Raw genomic sequence first — 26,436 nt, forward strand, 5'->3', positions numbered from 1 at the left:
TTCTTTGCATCTGTGATGTTCCAGTGACTTACTGGGTTAATGTGACTGTCTTATAAACAGGAGTTCATGATTTCTAATCCTCAGAGAGCTTTTTTTCATTTACTTACTAATAAGCTTCCTATAGAACCAATGGAAATTTGCATTGATTTTGGGATTGAGAAAGTGCAAATGTGAGATAGAATCTGTACTAAGTGTTCATAAAGAGCAATATGTCATCATAAGTTGTAAAGATTGGCATTAAGAAAAACATAGTAAAACCAATGGATTTATTTTTGAACTTACCTAATATTGGTTCATTGTTCACTGCCCTTCTTAACATCACTTTACACCTGTCATCACTTTGCACCTGTCATGTTCCATTGGCTAACTGGCTTAATGTGACTGTCTTGTAAACAGGAGTTCATGAGTTCTAATCCTTGAGACATTTTTTTGTTTACTTACTAATAAGCTTCCTATAGAGCCAATGGAAATTTGCATTGATTTTGGGATTGAGATAGTGCAATTGTGAGATAGAATCTGTACTAAGTGTTCATAAAGAACAATATGTCATCATACGCTGCAAAGATTGGCATTAAGAACAACATAGTGAAAACAATGGATTTATTTTTGAACTTAACTAATAGTGATTCATTGTTCCCTGCCCTTCTTGACATCACTTTGCACCTGTGATGTTCCAGTGGATTACTGGGTTAATGTGACTGTCTTATAAACAAGAGTTCATGAGTTCTAAACCTCGAGACATTTTTTCATTTACTTACTAATAAGCTTCCTATAGAACCAATGGAAATTTGCATTGATTTTGGGATTGAGAAAGTGCAAATGTAAGATCGAATCTGTACTAAGTGTTCATAAAGAGCAATATGTCATTATAAGCTGTATAGATTGGCGTAAAGAAAAACATAGCAAAACCAATGGATTTCTTTTTGAACTTACCTAATAGTGATTCATTGTTCACTGCCCTCCTTGACAACTCTTTGCACTTGTCATGTTCCAGTGGCTAACTGGGTTATTGTGACTGTCTTGTGGACAGGAGTTCATGAGGTCTAATCCTTGAGACATTTTTTTATTTACTTACTAATAAGCTTCATATAGAGCCAATGGAAATTTGCATTGATTTTGGGATTGAGATAGTGCAATTGTGAAATAGAATCTGTACTAAGTGTTCATAAAGAACAACATGTCATCACAAGCTGTTCAGATTGGCATTAAGAATAACATAGTAAAACCAATGGATTTTTTTTTGAACTTACCTAATAGTGATTCATTGTTCACTGCCCTTCTTGACATCACTTTGCACCTGTGATGTTCCAGTGGCTTACTGGGTTAATGTGACTGTCTTGTGAACAGAAGTTCATGAGTTCTAATCCTCGAGACATTTTTTCATTTACTTACTAATAAGCTTCCTATAGAGCCAATGGAAATTTGCATTAATTTTGGCATTGAGATAGTGCAATTGTGAGATAGAATCTGTACTAAGTGTTCATAAAGAACAATATGTCATCATACGATACAAAGATTGGCATTAAGAACAACATAGTGAAAACAATGGATTTCTTTTTGAACTTACCTAATAGTGATTCATTGTTCACTGCCCTCCTTGACAACTCTTTGCACCTGTCATGTTCCAGTGGCTAACTGGGTTATTGTGACTGTCTTGTGAACAGGAGTTCATGAGTTCTAATCCTTGGAGAGATATTTTCATTTACTTACTAATAAGCTTCCTATAGAGACAATTGAAATTTGCATTGATTCTGGGCTTGAGATAGTGCAATTGTGAGATATAGAATCTGCATTAACTGTTCATCAAGAACAATACGTCATCATGCGCTGCAATGATTGGCATTAAGAAAAACTTATTGAAACCAATGGATTTCTTTTTGAACTTACCTAATAATGATTCATTGTTCACTGCCCTTCTTGACATTTCTTTGCATCTGTGATATTCCAGTGACTTACTGGGTTAATGTGACTGTCTTATAAACAGGAGTTCATGATTTCTAATCCTCAGAGAGCTTTTTTTTCATTTACTTACTAATAAGCTTCCTATAGAGCCAATGGGAATTTGCATTGATTTTGGGATTGAGATAGTGCAAATGTGAGATAGCATCTGTACTAAGTGTTCATAAAGAGCAATATGTCATCATAAGTTGTATAGATTGGCATTAAGAAAAACATAGTAAAACCAATGGATTTATTTTTGAACTTACCTAATATTGGTTCATTGTTCTCTGACCTTCTTGACATCACTTTACATCTGTCATCACTTTGCACCTGTCATGTTCCATTGGCTAACTGGGTTAATGTGACTGTCTTGTAAACAGGAGTTCATGAGTTGTAATCCTCGAGACATTTTTTCGTTTACTTACTAATAAGCTTCCTATAGAGCCAATGGAAATTTGCATTGATTTTGGGATTGAGATAGTGCAATTGTGAGATAGAATCTGTACTAAGTGTTCATAAAGAACAATATTTCATCATACGCTGCAAAGATTGGCATTAAGAACAACATAGTGAAAACAATGGATTTCTTTTTGAACTTAACTAATAGTGATTCATTGTTCCCTGCCCTTCTTGACATCACTTTGCACCTGTGATGTTCCAGTGGATTACTGGGTTAATGTGACTGTCTTATAAACAAGAGTTCATGAGTTCTAAACCTCGAGACATTTTTTCATTTACTTACTAATAAGCTTCCTATAGAGCCAATGGAAATTTGCATTGATTTTGGGATTGAGATAGTGCAAATGTGAGATAGAATCTGTACTAAGTGTTCATAAAGAGCAATATGTCATAATAAGCTGTATAGATTGGCGTAAAGAAAAACAAAGCAAAACCAATGGATTTCTTTTTGAACTTACATAATAGTGATTCATTGTTCACTGCCCTCCTTGACAACTCTTTGCAGTTGTCATGTTCCAGTGGCTAACTGGGCTATTGTGACTGTCTTGTGAACAGGAGTTCATGAGTTCTAATCCTCGAGACATTTTTTTATTTACTTACTAATAAGCTTCCTATGGAGCCAATGGAAATTTGCATTGATTTTGGGATTGAGATAGTGCAATTGTGAAATAGAATCTGTACTAAGTGTTCATAAAGAACAACATGTCATCACAAGCTGTTTAGATTGGCATTAAGAATAACATAGTAAAACCAATGGATTTTTCTTTTTGAACTTACCTAATAGTGATTCATTGTTCACTGCCCTTCTTGACATCTTTTTGCACCTGTGATGTTCCAGTGGCTTACTGGGTTAATGTGACTGTCTTATAAAAAGGTGTTCATGAGTTCTAATCCTTGGAGAGATTTTTTCATTTACTTACTAATAAGCTTCCTATAGAGCCAATGGAAATTTGCATTGATTTTGGGATTGAGAAAGTGCAAATGTAAGATAGAATCTGTACTAAGTGTTCATAAAGAGCAATATGTCATCATAAGCTGTATAGATTGGCGTTAAGAAAAACATAGTAAAACAAATGGATTTCTTTTTGAACTTACCTAATAGTGATTCATTGTTCACTGCCCTTCTTGACATTCCTTTGCACATGTCATGTTCTAATGGCTTACTGGGTTAATATGACTGTCTTGTAAACAAGAGTTCATGAGCTCTAATCCTCGAGACATTTTTTTTCATTTACTTACTAATAAGCTTCCTATAGAGCCAATGGAAATTTGCATTGATTTTGGCATTGAGATAGTGCAATTGTGAGATAGAATCTGTACTAAGTGTTCATAAAGACCAATACGTCATCACAAGCTGTTTAGATTGGCATTAAGAATAACATAGTAAAACCAATGGATTTCTTTTTGAACTTACCTAATAGTGATTCATTGCTCACTGCCCTTATTGACATCGCTTTGCATGTGTGGTGCTTCAGTGGCTTACTGGGTTAATGCACCTGTCTTGTCAACAGGAATTCATGAGTTATAATCCTCAGAGAGCTTTTTTTCATTTACTTACTAATATGCTTCCTATAGAGCCAATGGAAATTTGCATTGGTTTTGTGATTGAGCTAGTGCAATTGTGACATAGAATCTGTACTAAGTGTTCATAAAGAACAATATGTCATCATACGATGCAAAGATTGGCATTAAGAACAACATAGTGAAAACAATGGATTTCTTTTTGAACTTACCTAATAGTGATTCATTGTTCACTGCCCTCCTTGACAACTCTTTGCACTTGTCATGTTCCAGGGGCTAACTGGGTTATTGTGACTGTCTTGTGAACAGGAGTTCATGAGTTCTAATCCTTGGAGAGATATTTTCATTTACTTACTAATAAGCTTCCTATAGAGACAATTGAAATTTGCATTGATTCTGGGCTTGAGATAGTGCAATTGTGAGATATAGAATCTGCATTAACTGTTCATCAAGAACAATACGTCATCATGCGCTGCAATGATTGGCATTAAGAAAAACTTATTGAAACCAATGGATTTCTTTTTGAACTTACCTAATAATGATTCATTGTTCACTGCCCTTCTTGACATTTCTTTGTATCTGTGATGTTCCAGTGACTTACTGGGTTAATGTGACTGTCTTATAAACAGGAGTTCATGATTTCTAATCCTCAGAGAGCTTTTTTTCATTTACTTACTAATAAGCTTCCTATAGAGCCAATGGGAATTTGCATTGATTTTGGGATTGAGATAGTGCAAATGTGAGATAGAATCAGTACTAAGTGTTCATAAAGAACAATATGTCATCATACGATGCAAAGATTGGCATTAAGAACAACATAGTGAAAACAATGGATTTCTTTTTGAACTTACCTAATAGTGATTCATTGTTCACTGCCCTCCTTGACAACTCTTTGCACTTGTCATGTGGCTAACTGGGTTATTGTGACTGTCTTGTGAACAGGAGTTCATGAGTTCTAATCCTTGGAGAGATATTTTCATTTACTTACTAATAAGCTTCCTATAGAGACAATTGAAATTTCTTGACATTTCTTTGTATCTGTGATGTTCCAGTGACTTACTGGGTTAATGTGACTGTCTTATAAACAGGAGTTCATGATTTCTAATCCTCAGAGAGCTTTTTTTCATTTACTTACTAATAAGCTTGATTTTGGGATTGAGATAGTGCAAATGTGAGATAGAATCAGTACTAAGTGTTCATAAAGAGCAATATGTCATCATAAGCTATATAGATTGGCGTTAAGAAAATCATAGTAAAACCAATGGATTTCTTTTTGAACTTACCTAATAGTGATTCATTGTTCACTGCCCTTCTTGACATCACTTTGCACCTGTGATGTTCCAGTGGCTTACTGGGTTGATGTGATTGTCTTACAAACAGGAGTTCCTGAGTTCTAATACTTGGAAAGATTTTTTCATTTACTTACTCATAAGCTTCCTATAGAGCCAATTGAAATTTGCATTGATTCTGGGCTTGAGATAGTGCAATTGTGAGATAGAATCTGTACTAAGTGTTCATAAAGAACAATATGTCATCACAAGGTGTTTAGATTGGCATTAAGAATAAAATAGTAAAACCAAAGGATTTCTTTTTGAACTTACCTAATAGTGATTCATTGTTCACTGCCCTACTTGACATTACTCTGCACCTGTCATGTTCCAGTGGCTTACTGGGTTAATGTGACTGTCTTGTAAACAAGAGTTCATGAACTCTAATCCTCAGGACATTTTTTTCATTTTCTTACTAATAAGCTTCCTATAGAGCCAATGGAAATTTGCATTGATTTTGAGATTGAGATAGTGCAATTGTGAGATAGAATCTGTACTAAGTGTTCATAAAGAACAATATGTGATCACAAGGTGTTTAGATTGGCATTAAGAATAAAATAGTAAAACCAAAGGATTTCTTTTTGAACTTACCTAATAGTGATTCATTGTTCACTGCCCTACTTGACATTACTCTGCACCTGTCATGTTCCAGTGGCTTACTGGGTTAATGTGACTGTCTTGTAAACAAGAGTTCATGAACTCTAATCCTCAGGACATTTTTTTTCATTTTCTTACTAATAAGCTTCCTATAGAGCCAATGGAAATTTGCATTGATTTTGAGATTGAGATAGTGCAATTGTGAGATAGAATCTGTACTAAGTGTTCATAAAGAACAATATGTCATCACAAGCTGTTTAGATTGGCATTAAGAATAAAATAGTAAAACCAATGGATTTCTTTTTGAACTTACCTAATAGTGATTCATTGTTCACTGCCCTTCTTGACAACGCTTTGCATGTGTGGTGTTTCAGTGGTTTACTGGGTTAATGCAACTGTCTTGTAAACAGGAATTCATGAGTTCTAATCCTCAGAGAGCTTTTTTTTCACTTACTTACTAATAAGCTTCCTATAGAGCCAATGGAAATTTGCATTGGTTTTGTGATTGAGATAGTGCAAATGTGAGATAGAATCTGTACTAAGTGTTCATAAAGAACAATATGTCATCACAAGTTGTTTAGATTGGCATTAAGAATAACATAGTAAAACCAATGGATTTCTTTTTGAACTTACCTAATAGTGATTCATTGTTCACTGCCCTTCTTGACATCATTTTGCACCTGTGATGTTCCAGTGGCTTACTGGGTTCATGTGATTGTCTTACAAACAGGAGTTCATGAGTTCTAATCCTTGGAGAGATTTTTTCATTTACTTACTAATAAGCTTCCTATAGAGCCAATGGAAATTTGCATTGATTTTGGGATTGAGATAGTGCAAATGTGAGATAGAATCTGTACTAAGTGTTCATAATGAGCAATATGTCATCATAAGCTGTATAGATTGGCGTTAAGAAAAACATAGTAAAACCAATGGATTTCTTTTTTAACTTACCTAATAGTGATTCATTGTTCACTGCCCTTCTTGACATTCCTTTGCACATGTCATGTTTTAATGGCTTACTGGGTTAATGTGACTGTCTTGTAAACAAGAGTTCATGAGCTCTAATCCTCGAGACATTTTTTTCATTTACTTACTAATAAGCTTCCTATAGAGCCAATGGAAATTTGCATTGATTTTGGCATTGAGATAGTGCAATTGTGAGATAGAATCTGTACTAAGTGTTCATAAAGAGCAATATGTCATTATAAGCTGTATAGATTGGCGTAAAGAAAAACATAGTAAAACCAATGGATTTCTTTTTGAACTTACCTAATAGTGATTCATTGTTCACTGCCCTCCTTGACAACGCTTTGCACTTGTCATGTTCCAGTGGCTAACTGGGTTATTGTGACTGTCTTGTGAACAGCAGTTCATGAGTTCTAATCCTTGGAGAGATTTTTTCATTTACTTACTAATAAGCTTCCTATACAGCCAATGGAAATTTGCATTGATTCTGGGCTTGAGATAGTGCAATTGTGAGATATAGAATCTGCATTAAGTGTTCATCAAGAACAATACGTCATCATGCGCTGCAAAGATTGGCATTAAGAAAAACTTATTGAAACCAATCGATTTCTTTTTGAACTTACCTAATAATGATTCATTGTTCACTGCCCTTCTTGACATTTCTTTGCATCTGTGATGTTCCAGTGACTTACTGGGTTAATGTGACTGTCTTATAAACAGGAGTTCATGATTTCTAATCCTCAGAGAGCTTTTTTTCATTTACTTACTAATAAGCTTCCTATAGAACCAATGGAAATTTGCATTGATTTTGGGATTGAGAAAGTGCAAATGTGAGATAGAATCTGTACTAAGTGTTCATAAAGAGCAATATGTCATCATAAGTTGTATAGATTGGCATTAAGAAAAACATAGTAAAACCAATGGATTTATTTTTGAACTTACCTAATATTGGTTCATTGTTCACTGCCCTTCTTGACATCACTTTACACCTGTCATCACTTTGCACCTGTCATGTTCCATTGGCTAACTGGCTTAATGTGACTGTCTTGTAAACAGGAGTTCATGAGTTCTAATCCTTGAAACATTTTTTCGTTTACTTACTAATAAGCTTCCTATAGAGCCAATGGAAATTTGCATTGATTTTGGGATTGAGATAGTGCAATTGTGAGATAGAATCTGTACTAAGTGTTCATAAAGAACAATATGTCATCATACGCTGCAAAGATTGGCATTAAGAACAACATAGTGAAAACAATGGATTTCTTTTTGAACTTAACTAATAGTGATTCATTGTTCCCTGCCCTTCTTGACATCACTTTGCACCTGTGATGTTCCAGTGGATTACTGGGTTAATGTGACTGTCTTATAAACAAGAGTTCATGAGTTCTAAACCTTGAGACATTTTTTCATTTACTTACTAATAAGCTTCCTATAGAACCAATGGAAATTTGCATTGATTTTGGGATTGAGAAAGTGCAAATGTAAGATCGAATCTGTACTAAGTGTTCATAAAGAGCAATATGTCATTATAAGCTGTATAGATTGGCGTAAAGAAAAACATAGCAAAACCAATGGATTTCTTTTTGAACTTACCTAATAGTGATTCATTGTTCACTGCCCTCCTTGACAACTCTTTGCACTTGTCATGTTCCAGTGGCTAACTGGGTTATTGTGACTGTCTTGTGAACAGGAGTTCATGAGGTCTAATCCTTGAGACATTTTTTTATTTACTTACTAATAAGCTTCATATAGAGCCAATGGAAATTTGCATTGATTTTGGGATTGAGATAGTGCAATTGTGAAATAGAATCTGTACTAAGTGTTCATAAAGAACAACATGTCATCACAAGCTGTTCAGATTGGCATTAAGAATAACATAGTAAAACCAATGGATTTTTTTTTGAACTTACCTAATAGTGATTCATTGTTCACTGCCCTTCTTGACATCACTTTGCACCTGTGATGTTCCAGTGGCTTACTGGGTTAATGTGACTGTCTTGTGAACAGAAGTTCATGAGTTCTAATCCTCGAGACATTTTTTCATTTACTTGCTAATAAGCTTCCTATAGAGCCAATGGAAATTTGCATTGATTTTGGCATTGAGATAGTGCAATTGTGAGATAGAATCTGTACTAAGTGTTCATAAAGAACAATATGTCATCATACGATGCAAAGATTGGCATTAAGAACAACATAGTGAAAACAATGGATTTCTTTTTGAACTTACCTAATAGTGATTCATTGTTCACTGCCCTCCTTGACAACTCTTTGCACTTGTCATGTTCCAGTGGCTAACTGGGTTATTGTGACTTTCTTGTGAACAGGAGTTCATGAGTTCTAATCCTTGGAGAGATATTTTCATTTACTTACTAATAGGCTTCCTATAGAGACAATTGAAATTTGCATTGATTCTGGGCTTGAGATAGTGCAATTGTGAGATATAGAATCTGCATTAACTGTTCATCAAGAACAATACGTCATCATGCGCTGCAATGATTGGCATTAAAAAAAACTTATTGAAACCAATGGATTTCTTTTTGAACTTACCTAATAATGATTCATTGTTCACTGCCCTTCTTGACATCACTTTACATCTGTCATCACTTTGCACCTGTCATGTTCCATTGGCTAACTGGGTTAATGTGACTGTCTTGTAAACAGGAGTTCATGAGTTGTAATCCTCGAGACATTTTTTCGTTTACTTACTAATACGCTTCCTATAGAGCCAATGGAAATTTGCATTGATTTTGGGATTGAGATAGTGCAATTGTGAGATAGAATCTGTACTAAGTGTTCATAAAGAACAATATTTCATCATACGCTGCAAAGATTGGCATTAAGAACAACATAGTGAAAACAATGGATTTGTTTTTGAACTTAACTAATAGTGATTCATTGTTCCCTGCCCTTCTTGACATCACTTTGCACCTGTGATGTTCCAGTGGATTACTGGGTTAATGTGACTGTCTTATAAACAAGAGTTCATGAGTTCTAAACCTCGAGACATTTTTTCATTTACTTACTAATAAGCTTCCTATAGAGCCAATGGAAATTTGCTTTGATTTTGGGATTGAGATAGTGCAAATGTGAGATAGAATCTGTACTAAGTGTTCATAAAGAGCAATATGTCATAATAAGGTGTATAGATTGGCGTAAAGAAAAACAAAGCAAAACCAATGGATTTCTTTTTGAACTTACATAATAGTGATTCATTGTTCACTGCCCTCCTTGACAACTCTTTGCACTTGTCATGTTCCAGTGGCTAACTGGGCTATTGTGACTGTCTTGTGAATAGGAGTTCATGAGTTCTAATCCTCGAGACATTTTTTTATTTACTTACTAATAAGCTTCCTATAGAGCCAATGGAAATTTGCATTGATTTTGGGATTGAGATAGTGCAATTGTGAAATAGAATCTGTACTGTGTTCATAAAGAACAACATGTCATCACAAGCTGTTTAGATTGGCATTAAGAATAACAAAGTAAAACCAATGGATTTTTCTTTTTGAACTTACCTAATAGTGATTCATTGTTCACTGCCCTTCTTGACATCTTTTTGCACCTGTGATGTTCCAGTGGCTTACTGGGTTAATGTGACTGTCTTATAAAAAGGTGTTCATGAGTTCTAATCCTTGGAGAGATTTTTTCATTTACTTACTAATAAGCTTCCTATAGAGCCAATGGAAATTTGCATTGATTTTGGCATTGAGATAGTGCAATTGTGAGATAGAATCTGTACTAAGTGTTCATAAAGACCAATACGTCATCACAAGCTGTTTAGATTGGCATTAAGAATAACATAGTAAAACCAATGGATTTCTTTTTGAACTTACCTAATAGTGATTCATTGCTCACTGCCCTTATTGACATCGCTTTGCATGTGTGGTGCTTCAGTGGCTTACTGGGTTAATGCACCTGTCTTGTCAACAGGAATTCATGAGTTATAATCCTCAGAGAGCTTTTTTTCATTTACTTACTAATATGCTTCCTATAGAGCCAATGGAAATTTGCATTGGTTTTGTGATTGAGCTAGTGCAATTGTGACATAGAATCTGTACTAAGTGTTCATAAAGAACAATATGTCATCATACGATGCAAAGATTGGCATTAAGAACAACATAGTGAAAACAATGGATTTCTTTTTGAACTTAACTAAAAGTGATTCATTGTTCCCTGCCCTTCTTGACATCGCTTTGCACCTGTGATGTTCCTGTGGTTTACTGGGTTAATGTGACTGTTTTATAAACAAAAGTTCATGAGTTCCAAACCTCAAGACATTTTTTCATTTACTTACTAATAAGCTTCCTATAGAGCCAATGTAGATTTGCATTGATTTTGGGATTGACATAGTGCAAATGTGAGATAGAATCTGTACTAAGTGTTCATAAAGAGCAATATGTCATTATAAGTTGTATAGATTGGCGTAAAGAAAAACATAGTAAAACCAATGGATTTCTTTTTGAACTTACCTAATAGTGATTCATTGTTCACTGCCCTCCTTGACAACTCTTTGCACTTGTCATGTTCCAGTGGCTAACTGGGCTATTGTGACTGTCTTGTGAACAGGAGTTCATGAGTTCTAATCCTCGAGACATTTTTTTATTTACTTACTAATAAGCTTCCTATGGAGCCAATGGAAATTTGCATTGATTTTGGGATTGAGATAGTGCAATTGTGAAATAGAATCTGTACTAAGTGTTCATAAAGAACAACATGTCATCACAAGCTGTTTAGATTGGCATTAAGAATAACATAGTAAAACCAATGGATTTTTCTTTTTGAACTTACCTAATAGTGATTCATTGTTCACTGCCCTTCTTGACATCTTTTTGCACCTGTGATGTTCCAGTGGCTTACTGGGTTAATGTGACTGTCTTATAAAAAGGTGTTCATGAGTTCTAATCCTTGGAGAGATTTTTTCATTTACTTACTAATAAGCTTCCTATAGAGCCAATGGAAATTTGCATTGATTTTGGGATTGAGAAAGTGCAAATGTAAGATAGAATCTGTACTAAGTGTTCATAAAGAGCAATATGTCATCATAAGCTGTATAGATTGGCGTTAAGAAAAACATAGTAAAACAAATGGATTTCTTTTTTAACTTACCTAATAGTGATTCATTGTTCACTGCCCTTCTTGACATTCCTTTGCACATGTCATGTTTTAATGGCTTACTGGGTTAATGTGACTGTCTTGTAAACAAGAGTTCATGAGCTCTAATCCTCGAGACATTTTTTTCATTTACTTACTAATAAGCTTCCTATAGAGCCAATGGAAATTTGCATTGATTTTGGCATTGAGATAGTGCAATTGTGAGATAGAATCTGTACTAAGTGTTCATAAAGAGCAATATGTCATTATAAGCTGTATAGATTGGCGTAAAGAAAAACATAGTAAAACCAATGGATTTCTTTTTGAACTTACCTAATAGTGATTCATTGTTCACTGCCCTCCTTGACAACGCTTTGCACTTGTCATGTTCCAGTGGCTAACTGGGTTATTGTGACTGTCTTGTGAACAGCAGTTCATGAGTTCTAATCCTTGGAGAGATTTTTTCATTTACTTACTAATAAGCTTCCTATACAGCCAATGGAAATTTGCATTGATTCTGGGCTTGAGATAGTGCAATTGTGAGATATAGAATCTGCATTAAGTGTTCATCAAGAACAATACGTCATCATGCGCTGCAAAGATTGGCATTAAGAAAAACTTATTGAAACCAATCGATTTCTTTTTGAACTTACCTAATAATGATTCATTGTTCACTGCCCTTCTTGACATTTCTTTGCATCTGTGATGTTCCAGTGACTTACTGGGTTAATGTGACTGTCTTATAAACAGGAGTTCATGATTTCTAATCCTCAGAGAGCTTTTTTTCATTTACTTACTAATAAGCTTCCTATAGAACCAATGGAAATTTGCATTGATTTTGGGATTGAGAAAGTGCAAATGTGAGATAGAATCTGTACTAAGTGTTCATAAAGAGCAATATGTCATCATAAGTTGTATAGATTGGCATTAAGAAAAACATAGTAAAACCAATGGATTTATTTTTGAACTTACCTAATATTGGTTCATTGTTCACTGCCCTTCTTGACATCACTTTACACCTGTCATCACTTTGCACCTGTCATGTTCCATTGGCTAACTGGCTTAATGTGACTGTCTTGTAAACAGGAGTTCATGAGTTCTAATCCTTGAAACATTTTTTCGTTTACTTACTAATAAGCTTCCTATAGAGCCAATGGAAATTTGCATTGATTTTGGGATTGAGATAGTGCAATTGTGAGATAGAATCTGTACTAAGTGTTCATAAAGAACAATATGTCATCATACGCTGCAAAGATTGGCATTAAGAACAACATAGTGAAAACAATGGATTTCTTTTTGAACTTAACTAATAGTGATTCATTGTTCCCTGCCCTTCTTGACATCACTTTGCACCTGTGATGTTCCAGTGGATTACTGGGTTAATGTGACTGTCTTATAAACAAGAGTTCATGAGTTCTAAACCTTGAGACATTTTTTCATTTACTTACTAATAAGCTTCCTATAGAACCAATGGAAATTTGCATTGATTTTGGGATTGAGAAAGTGCAAATGTAAGATCGAATCTGTACTAAGTGTTCATAAAGAGCAATATGTCATTATAAGCTGTATAGATTGGCGTAAAGAAAAACATAGCAAAACCAATGGATTTCTTTTTGAACTTACCTAATAGTGATTCATTGTTCACTGCCCTCCTTGACAACTCTTTGCACTTGTCATGTTCCAGTGGCTAACTGGGTTATTGTGACTGTCTTGTGAACAGGAGTTCATGAGGTCTAATCCTTGAGACATTTTTTTATTTACTTACTAATAAGCTTCATATAGAGCCAATGGAAATTTGCATTGATTTTGGGATTGAGATAGTGCAATTGTGAAATAGAATCTGTACTAAGTGTTCATAAAGAACAACATGTCATCACAAGCTGTTCAGATTGGCATTAAGAATAACATAGTAAAACCAATGGATTTTTTTTTGAACTTACCTAATAGTGATTCATTGTTCACTGCCCTTCTTGACATCACTTTGCACCTGTGATGTTCCAGTGGCTTACTGGGTTAATGTGACTGTCTTGTGAACAGAAGTTCATGAGTTCTAATCCTCGAGACATTTTTTCATTTACTTGCTAATAAGCTTCCTATAGAGCCAATGGAAATTTGCATTGATTTTGGCATTGAGATAGTGCAATTGTGAGATAGAATCTGTACTAAGTGTTCATAAAGAACAATATGTCATCATACGATGCAAAGATTGGCATTAAGAACAACATAGTGAAAACAATGGATTTCTTTTTGAACTTACCTAATAGTGATTCATTGTTCACTGCCCTCCTTGACAACTCTTTGCACTTGTCATGTTCCAGTGGCTAACTGGGTTATTGTGACTTTCTTGTGAACAGGAGTTCATGAGTTCTAATCCTTGGAGAGATATTTTCATTTACTTACTAATAGGCTTCCTATAGAGACAATTGAAATTTGCATTGATTCTGGGCTTGAGATAGTGCAATTGTGAGATATAGAATCTGCATTAACTGTTCATCAAGAACAATACGTCATCATGCGCTGCAATGATTGGCATTAAAAAAAACTTATTGAAACCAATGGATTTCTTTTTGAACTTACCTAATAATGATTCATTGTTCACTGCCCTTCTTGACATCACTTTACATCTGTCATCACTTTGCACCTGTCATGTTCCATTGGCTAACTGGGTTAATGTGACTGTCTTGTAAACAGGAGTTCATGAGTTGTAATCCTCGAGACATTTTTTCGTTTACTTACTAATACGCTTCCTATAGAGCCAATGGAAATTTGCATTGATTTTGGGATTGAGATAGTGCAATTGTGAGATAGAATCTGTACTAAGTGTTCATAAAGAACAATATTTCATCATACGCTGCAAAGATTGGCATTAAGAACAACATAGTGAAAACAATGGATTTGTTTTTGAACTTAACTAATAGTGATTCATTGTTCCCTGCCCTTCTTGACATCACTTTGCACCTGTGATGTTCCAGTGGATTACTGGGTTAATGTGACTGTCTTATAAACAAGAGTTCATGAGTTCTAAACCTCGAGACATTTTTTCATTTACTTACTAATAAGCTTCCTATAGAGCCAATGGAAATTTGCTTTGATTTTGGGATTGAGATAGTGCAAATGTGAGATAGAATCTGTACTAAGTGTTCATAAAGAGCAATATGTCATAATAAGGTGTATAGATTGGCGTAAAGAAAAACAAAGCAAAACCAATGGATTTCTTTTTGAACTTACATAATAGTGATTCATTGTTCACTGCCCTCCTTGACAACTCTTTGCACTTGTCATGTTCCAGTGGCTAACTGGGCTATTGTGACTGTCTTGTGAATAGGAGTTCATGAGTTCTAATCCTCGAGACATTTTTTTATTTACTTACTAATAAGCTTCCTATAGAGCCAATGGAAATTTGCATTGATTTTGGGATTGAGATAGTGCAATTGTGAAATAGAATCTGTACTGTGTTCATAAAGAACAACATGTCATCACAAGCTGTTTAGATTGGCATTAAGAATAACATAGTAAAACCAATGGATTTTTCTTTTTGAACTTACCTAATAGTGATTCATTGTTCACTGCCCTTCTTGACATCTTTTTGCACCTGTGATGTTCCAGTGGCTTACTGGGTTAATGTGACTGTCTTATAAAAAGGTGTTCATGAGTTCTAATCCTTGGAGAGATTTTTTCATTTACTTACTAATAAGCTTCCTTTAGAGCCAATGGAAATTTGCATTGATTTTGGCATTGAGATAGTGCAATTGTGAGATAGAATCTGTACTAAGTGTTCATAAAGACCAATACGTCATCACAAGCTGTTTAGATTGGCATTAAGAATAACATAGTAAAACCAATGGATTTCTTTTTGAACTTACCTAATAGTGATTCATTGCTCACTGCCCTTATTGACATCGCTTTGCATGTGTGGTGCTTCAGTGGCTTACTGGGTTAATGCACCTGTCTTGTCAACAGGAATTCATGAGTTATAATCCTCAGAGAGCTTTTTTTCATTTACTTACTAATATGCTTCCTATAGAGCCAATGGAAATTTGCATTGGTTTTGTGATTGAGCTAGTGCAATTGTGACATAGAATCTGTACTAAGTGTTCATAAAGAACAATATGTCATCATACGATGCAAAGATTGGCATTAAGAACAACATAGTGAAAACAATGGATTTCTTTTTGAACTTAACTAAAAGTGATTCATTGTTCCCTGCCCTTCTTGACATCGCTTTGCACCTGTGATGTTCCTGTGGTTTACTGGGTTAATGTGACTGTTTTATAAACAAAAGTTCATGAGTTCCAAACCTCAAGACATTTTTTCATTTACTTACTAATAAGCTTCCTATAGAGCCAATGTAGATTTGCATTGATTTTGGGATTGACATAGTGCAAATGTGAGATAGAATCTGTACTAAGTGTTCATAAAGAGCAATATGTCATTATAAGTTGTATAGATTGGCGTAAAGAAAAACATAGTAAAACCAATGGATTTCTTTTTGAACTTACCTAATAGTGATTCATTGTTCACTGCCCTCCTTGACAACTCTTTGCACTTGTCATGTTCCAGTGGCTAACTGGGCTATTGTGACTGTCTTGTGAACAGGAGTTCATGAGTTCTAATCCTCGAGACATTTTTTTATTTACTTACTAATAAGCTTCCTATGGAGCCAATGGAAATTTGCATTGATTTTGGGATTGAGATAGTGCAATTGTGAAATAGAATCTGTACTAAGTGTTCATAAAGAACAACATGTCATCACAAGCTGTTTAGATTGGCATTAAGAATAACATAGTAAAACCAATGGATTTTTCTTTTTGAACTTACCTAATAGTGATTCATTGTTCACTGCCCTTCTTGACATCTTTTTGCACCTGTGATGTTCCAGTGGCTTACTGGGTTAATGTGACTGTCTTATAAAAAGGTGTTCATGAGTTCTAATCCTTGGAGAGATTTTTTCATTTACTTACTAATAAGCTTCCTATAGAGCCAATGGAAATTTGCATTGATTTTGGGATTGAGAAAGTGCAAATGTAAGATAGAATCTGTACTAAGTGTTCATAAAGAGCAATATGTCATCATAAGCTGTATAGATTGGCGTTAAGAAAAACATAGTAAAACAAATGGATTTCTTTTTGAACTTACCTAATAGTGATTCATTGTTCACTGCCCTTCTTGACGTTCCTTTGCACATGTCATGTTCTAATGGCTTACTGGGTTAATATGACTGTCTTGTCAACAAGAGTTCATGAGCTCTAATCCTCGAGACATTTTTTTTCATTTACTTACTAATAAGCTTCCTATAGAGCCAATGGAAATTTGCATTGATTTTGGCATTGAGATAGTGCAATTGTGAGATAGAATCTGTACTAAGTGTTCATAAAGACCAATACGTCATCACAAGCTGTTTAGATTGGCATTAAGAATAACATAGTAAAACCAATGGATTTCTTTTTGAACTTACCTAATAGTGATTCATTGCTCACTGCCCTTATTGACATCGCTTTGCATGTGTGGTGCTTCAGTGGCTTACTGGGTTAATGCACCTGTCTTGTCAACAGGAATTCATGAGTTATAATCCTCAGAGAGCTTTTTTTCATTTACTTACTAATATGCTTCCTATAGAGCCAATGGAAATTTGCATTGGTTTTGTGATTGAGCTAGTGCAATTGTGACATAGAATCTGTACTAAGTGTTCATAAAGAACAATATGTCATCATACGATGCAAAGATTGGCATTAAGAACAACATAGTGAAAACAATGGATTTCTTTTTGAACTTAACTAAAAGTGATTCATTGTTCCCTGCCCTTCTTGACATCGCTTTGCACCTGTGATGTTCCTGTGGCTTACTGGGTTAATGTGACTGTTTTATAAACAAAAGTTCATGAGTTCTAAACCTCAAGACATTTTTTCATTTACTTACTAATAAGCTTCCTATAGAGCCAATGTAGATTTGCATTGATTTTGGGATTGACATAGTGGAAATGTGAGATAGAATCTGTACTAAGTGTTCATAAAGAGCAATATGTCATTATAAGTTGTATAGATTGGCGTAAAGAAAAACATAGTAAAACCAATGGATTTCTTTTTGAACTTACCTAATAGTGATTCATTGGTCACTGCCCTCCTTGATAACTCTTTGCACTTGTCATGTTCCAGTGGCTTACTGGGTTAATGTGACTGTCTTATAAACAGGTGTTCATGAGTTCTAAACCTTGAGACCTTTTTTAATTTACTTACTAATATGCTTCCTATAGAGCCAATGGAAATTTGCATTGATTTTGGGATTGAGATAGTGCAAATGTGAGATAGAATCTGTACTAAGTGTTCATAAAGAGCAATATGTCATCACAAGCTGTTTAGATTTCCATTAAGAATAACATAGTAAAACCAATGGATTTCTTTTTGAACTTAACTAATAGTGATTCATTGTTCCCTGCCCTTCTTGACATCACTTTGCACCTGTGATGTTCCAGTGGATTACTGGGTTAATGTGACTGTCTTATAAACAAGAGTTCATGAGTTCTAAACCTTGAGACATTTTTTCATTTACTTACTAATAAGCTTCCTATAGAACCAATGGAAATTTGCATTGATTTTGGGATTGAGAAAGTGCAAATGTAAGATCGAATCTGTACTAAGTGTTCATAAAGAGCAATATGTCATTATAAGCTGTATAGATTGGCGTAAAGAAAAACATAGCAAAACCAATGGATTTCTTTTTGAACTTACCTAATAGTGATTCATTGTTCACTGCCCTCCTTGACAACTCTTTGCACTTGTCATGTTCCAGTGGCTAACTGGGTTATTGTGACTGTCTTGTGAACAGGAGTTCATGAGGTCTAATCCTCGAGACATTTTTTCATTTACTTACTAATAAGCTTCATATAGAGCCAATGGAAATTTGCATTGATTTTGGCATTGAGATAGTGCAATTGTGAGATAGAATCTGTACTAAGTGTTCATAAAGAACAATATGTCATCATACGATGCAAAGATTGGCATTAAGAACAACATAGTGAAAACAATGGATTTCTTTTTGAACTTACCTAATAGTGATTCATTGTTCACTGCCCTCCTTGACAACTCTTTGCACTTGTCATGTTCCAGTGGCTAACTGGGTTATTGTGACTGTCTTGTGAACAGGAGTTCATGAGTTCTAATCCTTGGAGAGATATTTTCATTTACTTACTAATAAGCTTCCTATAGAGACAATTGAAATTTGCATTGATTCTGGGCTTGAGATAGTGCAATTGTGAGATATAGAATCTGCATTAACTGTTCATCAAGAACAATACGTCATCATGCGCTGCAAAGATTGGCATTAAGAAAAACTTATTGAAACCAATGGATTTCTTTTTGAACTTACCTAATAATGATTCATTGTTCACTGCCCTTCTTGACATTTCTTTGCATCTGTGATGTTCCAGTGACTTACTGGGTTAATGTGACTGTCTTATAAACAGGAGTTCATGATTTCTAATCCTCAGAGAGCTTTTTTTCATTTACTTACTAATAAGCTTCCTATAGAGCCAATGGGAATTTGCATTGATTTTGGGATTGAGATAGTGCAAATGTGAGATAGAATCTGTACTGTGTTCATAAAGAGCAATATGTCATCATAAGTTGTATAGATTGGCATTAAGAAAAACATAGTAAAACCAATGGATTTATTTTTGAACTTACCTAATATTGGTTCATTGTTCTCTGACCTTCTTGACATCACTTTACATCTGTCATCACTTTGCACCTGTCATGTTCCATTGGCTAACTGGGTTAATGTGACTGTCTTGTAAACAGGAGTTCATGAGTTGTAATCCTCGAGACATTTTTTCGTTTACTTACTAATAAGCTTCCTATAGAGCCAATGGAAATTTGCATTGATTTTGGGATTGAGATAGTGCAATTGTGAGATAGAATCTGTACTAAGTGTTCATAAAGAACAATATTTCATCATACGCTGCAAAGATTGGCATTAAGAACAACATAGTGAAAACAATGGATTTGTTTTTGAACTTAACTAATAGTGATTCATTGTTCCCTGCCCTTCTTGACATCACTTTGCACCTGTGATGTTCCAGTGGATTACTGGGTTAATGTGACTGTCTTATAAACAAGAGTTCATGAGTTCTAAACCTCGAGACATTTTTTCATTTACTTACTAATAAGCTTCCTATAGAGCCAATGGAAATTTGCTTTGATTTTGGGATTGAGATAGTGCAAATGTGAGATAGAATCTGTACTAAGTGTTCATAAAGAGCAATATGTCATAATAAGGTGTATAGATTGGCGTAAAGAAAAACAAAGCAAAACCAATGGATTTCTTTTTGAACTTACATAATAGTGATTCATTGTTCACTGCCCTCCTTGACAACTCTTTGCACTTGTCATGTTCCAGTGGCTAACTGGGCTATTGTGACTGTCTTGTGAATAGGAGTTCATGAGTTCTAATCCTCGAGACATTTTTTTATTTACTTACTAATAAGCTTCCTATAGAGCCAATGGAAATTTGCATTGATTTTGGGATTGAGATAGTGCAATTGTGAAATAGAATCTGTACTGTGTTCATAAAGAACAACATGTCATCACAAGCTGTTTAGATTGGCATTAAGAATAACATAGTAAAACCAATGGATTTTTCTTTTTGAACTTACCTAATAGTGATTCATTGTTCACTGCCCTTCTTGACATCTTTTTGCACCTGTGATGTTCCAGTGGCTTACTGGGTTAATGTGACTGTCTTATAAAAAGGTGTTCATGAGTTCTAATCCTTGGAGAGATTTTTTCATTTACTTACTAATAAGCTTCCTATAGAGCCAATGGAAATTTGCATTGATTTTGGCATTGAGATAGTGCAATTGTGAGATAGAATCTGTACTAAGTGTTCATAAAGACCAATACGTCATCACAAGCTGTTTAGATTGGCATTAAGAATAACATAGTAAAACCAATGGATTTCTTTTTGAACTTACCTAATAGTGATTCATTGCTCACTGCCCTTATTGACATCGCTTTGCATGTGTGGTGCTTCAGTGGCTTACTGGGTTAATGCACCTGTCTTGTCAACAGGAATTCATGAGTTATAATCCTCAGAGAGCTTTTTTTCATTTACTTACTAATATGCTTCCTATAGAGCCAATGGAAATTTGCATTGGTTTTGTGATTGAGCTAGTGCAATTGTGACATAGAATCTGTACTAAGTGTTCATAAAGAACAATATGTCATCATACGATGCAAAGATTGGCATTAAGAACAACATAGTGAAAACAATGGATTTCTTTTTGAACTTAACTAAAAGTGATTCATTGTTCCCTGCCCTTCTTGACATCGCTTTGCACCTGTGATGTTCCTGTGGCTTACTGGGTTAATGTGACTGTTTTATAAACAAAAGTTCATGAGTTCTAAACCTCAAGACATTTTTTCATTTACTTACTAATAAGCTTCCTATAGAGCCAATGTAGATTTGCATTGATTTTGGGATTGACATAGTGGAAATGTGAGATAGAATCTGTACTAAGTGTTCATAAAGAGCAATATGTCATTATAAGTTGTATAGATTGGCGTAAAGAAAAACATAGTAAAACCAATGGATTTCTTTTTGAACTTACCTAATAGTGATTCATTGGTCACTGCCCTCCTTGATAACTCTTTGCACTTGTCATGTTCCAGTGGCTTACTGGGTTAATGTGACTGTCTTATAAACAGGTGTTCATGAGTTCTAAACCTTGAGACCTTTTTTAATTTACTTACTAATATGCTTCCTATAGAGCCAATGGAAATTTGCATTGATTTTGGGATTGAGATAGTGCAAATGTGAGATAGAATCTGTACTAAGTGTTCATAAAGAGCAATATGTCATCACAAGCTGTTTAGATTTCCATTAAGAATAACATAGTAAAACCAATGGATTTCTTTTTGAACTTAACTAATAGTGATTCATTGTTCCCTGCCCTTCTTGACATCACTTTGCACCTGTGATGTTCCAGTGGATTACTGGGTTAATGTGACTGTCTTATAAACAAGAGTTCATGAGTTCTAAACCTTGAGACATTTTTTCATTTACTTACTAATAAGCTTCCTATAGAACCAATGGAAATTTGCATTGATTTTGGGATTGAGAAAGTGCAAATGTAAGATCGAATCTGTACTAAGTGTTCATAAAGAGCAATATGTCATTATAAGCTGTATAGATTGGCGTAAAGAAAAACATAGCAAAACCAATGGATTTCTTTTTGAACTTACCTAATAGTGATTCATTGTTCACTGCCCTCCTTGACAACTCTTTGCACTTGTCATGTTCCAGTGGCTAACTGGGTTATTGTGACTGTCTTGTGAACAGGAGTTCATGAGGTCTAATCCTCGAGACATTTTTTCATTTACTTACTAATAAGCTTCATATAGAGCCAATGGAAATTTGCATTGATTTTGGCATTGAGATAGTGCAATTGTGAGATAGAATCTGTACTAAGTGTTCATAAAGAACAATATGTCATCATACGATGCAAAGATTGGCATTAAGAACAACATAGTGAAAACAATGGATTTCTTTTTGAACTTACCTAATAGTGATTCATTGTTCACTGCCCTCCTTGACAACTCTTTGCACTTGTCATGTTCCAGTGGCTAACTGGGTTATTGTGACTGTCTTGTGAACAGGAGTTCATGAGTTCTAATCCTTGGAGAGATATTTTCATTTACTTACTAATAAGCTTCCTATAGAGACAATTGAAATTTGCATTGATTCTGGGCTTGAGATAGTGCAATTGTGAGATATAGAATCTGCATTAACTGTTCATCAAGAACAATACGTCATCATGCGCTGCAAAGATTGGCATTAAGAAAAACTTATTGAAACCAATGGATTTCTTTTTGAACTTACCTAATAATGATTCATTGTTCACTGCCCTTCTTGACATTTCTTTGCATCTGTGATGTTCCAGTGACTTACTGGGTTAATGTGACTGTCTTATAAACAGGAGTTCATGATTTCTAATCCTCAGAGAGCTTTTTTTCATTTACTTACTAATAAGCTTCCTATAGAGCCAATGGGAATTTGCATTGATTTTGGGATTGAGATAGTGCAAATGTGAGATAGAATCTGTACTGTGTTCATAAAGAGCAATATGTCATCATAAGTTGTATAGATTGGCATTAAGAAAAACATAGTAAAACCAATGGATTTATTTTTGAACTTACCTAATATTGGTTCATTGTTCTCTGACCTTCTTGACATCACTTTACATCTGTCATCACTTTGCACCTGTCATGTTCCATTGGCTAACTGGGTTAATGTGACTGTCTTGTAAACAGGAGTTCATGAGTTGTAATCCTCGAGACATTTTTTCGTTTACTTACTAATAAGCTTCCTATAGAGCCAATGGAAATTTGCATTGATTTTGGGATTGAGATAGTGCAATTGTGAGATAGAATCTGTACTAAGTGTTCATAAAGAACAATATTTCATCATACGCTGCAAAGATTGGCATTAAGAACAACATAGTGAAAACAATGGATTTGTTTTTGAACTTAACTAATAGTGATTCATTGTTCCCTGCCCTTCTTGACATCACTTTGCACCTGTGATGTTCCAGTGGATTACTGGGTTAATGTGACTGTCTTATAAACAAGAGTTCATGAGTTCTAAACCTCGAGACATTTTTTCATTTACTTACTAATAAGCTTCCTATAGAGCCAATGGAAATTTGCTTTGATTTTGGGATTGAGATAGTGCAAATGTGAGATAGAATCTGTACTAAGTGTTCATAAAGAGCAATATGTCATAATAAGGTGTATAGATTGGCGTAAAGAAAAACAAAGCAAAACCAATGGATTTCTTTTTGAACTTACATAATAGTGATTCATTGTTCACTGCCCTCCTTGACAACTCTTTGCACTTGTCATGTTCCAGTGGCTAACTGGGCTATTGTGACTGTCTTGTGAATAGAAGTTCATGAGTTCTAATCCTCGAGACATTTTTTTATTTACTTACTAATAAGCTTCCTATAGAGCCAATGGAAATTTGCATTGATTTTGGGATTGAGATAGTGCAATTGTGAAATAGAATCTGTACTGTGTTCATAAAGAACAACATGTCATCACAAGCTGTTTAGATTGGCATTAAGAATAACATAGTAAAACCAATGGATTTTTCTTTTTGAACTTACCTAATAGTGATTCATTGTTCACTGCCCTTCTTGACATCTTTTTGCACCTGTGATGTTCCAGTGGCTTACTGGGTTAATGTGACTGTCTTATAAAAAGGTGTTCATGAGTTCTAATCCTTGGAGAGATTTTTTCATTTACTTACTAATAAGCTTCCTATAGAGCCAATGGAAATTTGCATTGATTTTGGCATTGAGATAGTGCAATTGTGAGATAGAATCTGTACTAAGTGTTCATAAAGACCAATACGTCATCACAAGCTGTTTAGATTGGCATTAAGAATAACATAGTAAAACCAATGGATTTCTTTTTGAACTTACCTAATAGTGATTCATTGCTCACTGCCCTTATTGACATCGCTTTGCATGTGTGGTGCTTCAGTGGCTTACTGGGTTAATGCACCTGTCTTGTCAACAGGAATTCATGAGTTCTAATCCTCAGAGAGCTTTTTTTCATTTACTTACTAATATGCTTCCTATAGAGCCAATGGAAATTTGCATTGGTTTTGTGATTGAGCTAGTGCAATTGTGACATAGAATCTGTACTAAGTGTTCATAAAGAACAATATGTCATCATACGATGCAAAGATTGGCATTAAGAACAACATAGTGAAAACAATGGATTTCTTTTTGAACTTAACTAAAAGTGATTCATTGTTCCCTGCCCTTCTTGACATCGCTTTGCACCTGTGATGTTCCTGTGGTTTACTGGGTTAATGTGACTGTTTTATAAACAAAAGTTCATGAGTTCCAAACCTCAAGACATTTTTTCATTTACTTATTAATAAGCTTCCTATAGAGCCAATGTAGATTTGCATTGATTTTGGGATTGACATAGTGCAAATGTGAGATAGAATCTGTACTAAGTGTTCATAAAGAGCAATATGTCATTATAAGTTGTATAGATTGGCGTAAAGAAAAACATAGTAAAACCAATGGATTTCTTTTTGAACTTACCTAATAGTGATTCATTGTTCACTGCCCTCCTTGACAACTCTTTGCACTTGTCATGTTCCAGTGGCTAACTGGGCTATTGTGACTGTCTTGTGAACAGGAGTTCATGAGTTCTAATCCTCGAGACATTTTTTTATTTACTTACTAATAAGCTTCCTATGGAGCCAATGGAAATTTGCATTGATTTTGGGATTGAGATAGTGCAATTGTGAAATAGAATCTGTACTAAGTGTTCATAAAGAACAACATGTCATCACAAGCTGTTTAGATTGGCATTAAGAATAACATAGTAAAACCAATGGATTTTTCTTTTTGAACTTACCTAATAGTGATTCATTGTTCACTGCCCTTCTTGACATCTTTTTGCACCTGTGATGTTCCAGTGGCTTACTGGGTTAATGTGACTGTCTTATAAAAAGGTGTTCATGAGTTCTAATCCTTGGAGAGATTTTTTCATTTACTTACTAATAAGCTTCCTATAGAGCCAATGGAAATTTGCATTGATTTTGGGATTGAGAAAGTGCAAATGTAAGATAGAATCTGTACTAAGTGTTCATAAAGAGCAATATGTCATCATAAGCTGTATAGATTGGCGTTAAGAAAAACATAGTAAAACAAATGGATTTCTTTTTGAACTTACCTAATAGTGATTCATTGTTCACTGCCCTTCTTGACGTTCCTTTGCACATGTCATGTTCTAATGGCTTACTGGGTTAATATGACTGTCTTGTAAACAAGAGTTCATGAGCTCTAATCCTCGAGACATTTTTTTTCATTTACTTACTAATAAGCTTCCTATAGAGCCAATGGAAATTTGCATTGATTTTGGCATTGAGATAGTGCAATTGTGAGATAGAATCTGTACTAAGTGTTCATAAAGACCAATACGTCATCACAAGCTGTTTAGATTGGCATTAAGAATAACATAGTAAAACCAATGGATTTCTTTTTGAACTTACCTAATAGTGATTCATTGCTCACTGCCCTTATTGACATCGCTTTGCATGTGTGGTGCTTCAGTGGCTTACTGGGTTAATGCACCTGTCTTGTCAACAGGAATTCATGAGTTATAATCCTCAGAGAGCTTTTTTTCATTTACTTACTAATATGCTTCCTATAGAGCCAATGGAAATTTGCATTGGTTTTGTGATTGAGCTAGTGCAATTGTGACATAGAATCTGTACTAAGTGTTCATAAAGAACAATATGTCATCATACGATGCAAAGATTGGCATTAAGAACAACATAGTGAAAACAATGGATTTCTTTTTGAACTTAACTAAAAGTGATTCATTGTTCCCTGCCCTTCTTGACATCGCTTTGCACCTGTGATGTTCCTGTGGCTTACTGGGTTAATGTGACTGTTTTATAAACAAAAGTTCATGAGTTCTAAACCTCAAGACATTTTTTCATTTACTTACTAATA

Source organism: Phyllobates terribilis, unplaced genomic scaffold, assembly GCF_046119375.1.
Source record: "Phyllobates terribilis strain yellow unplaced genomic scaffold, ASM4611937v1 Scaffold_67__1_contigs__length_7525285, whole genome shotgun sequence".
In the NCBI taxonomy this organism is placed as follows: Eukaryota; Metazoa; Chordata; class Amphibia; order Anura; family Dendrobatidae; genus Phyllobates; species Phyllobates terribilis.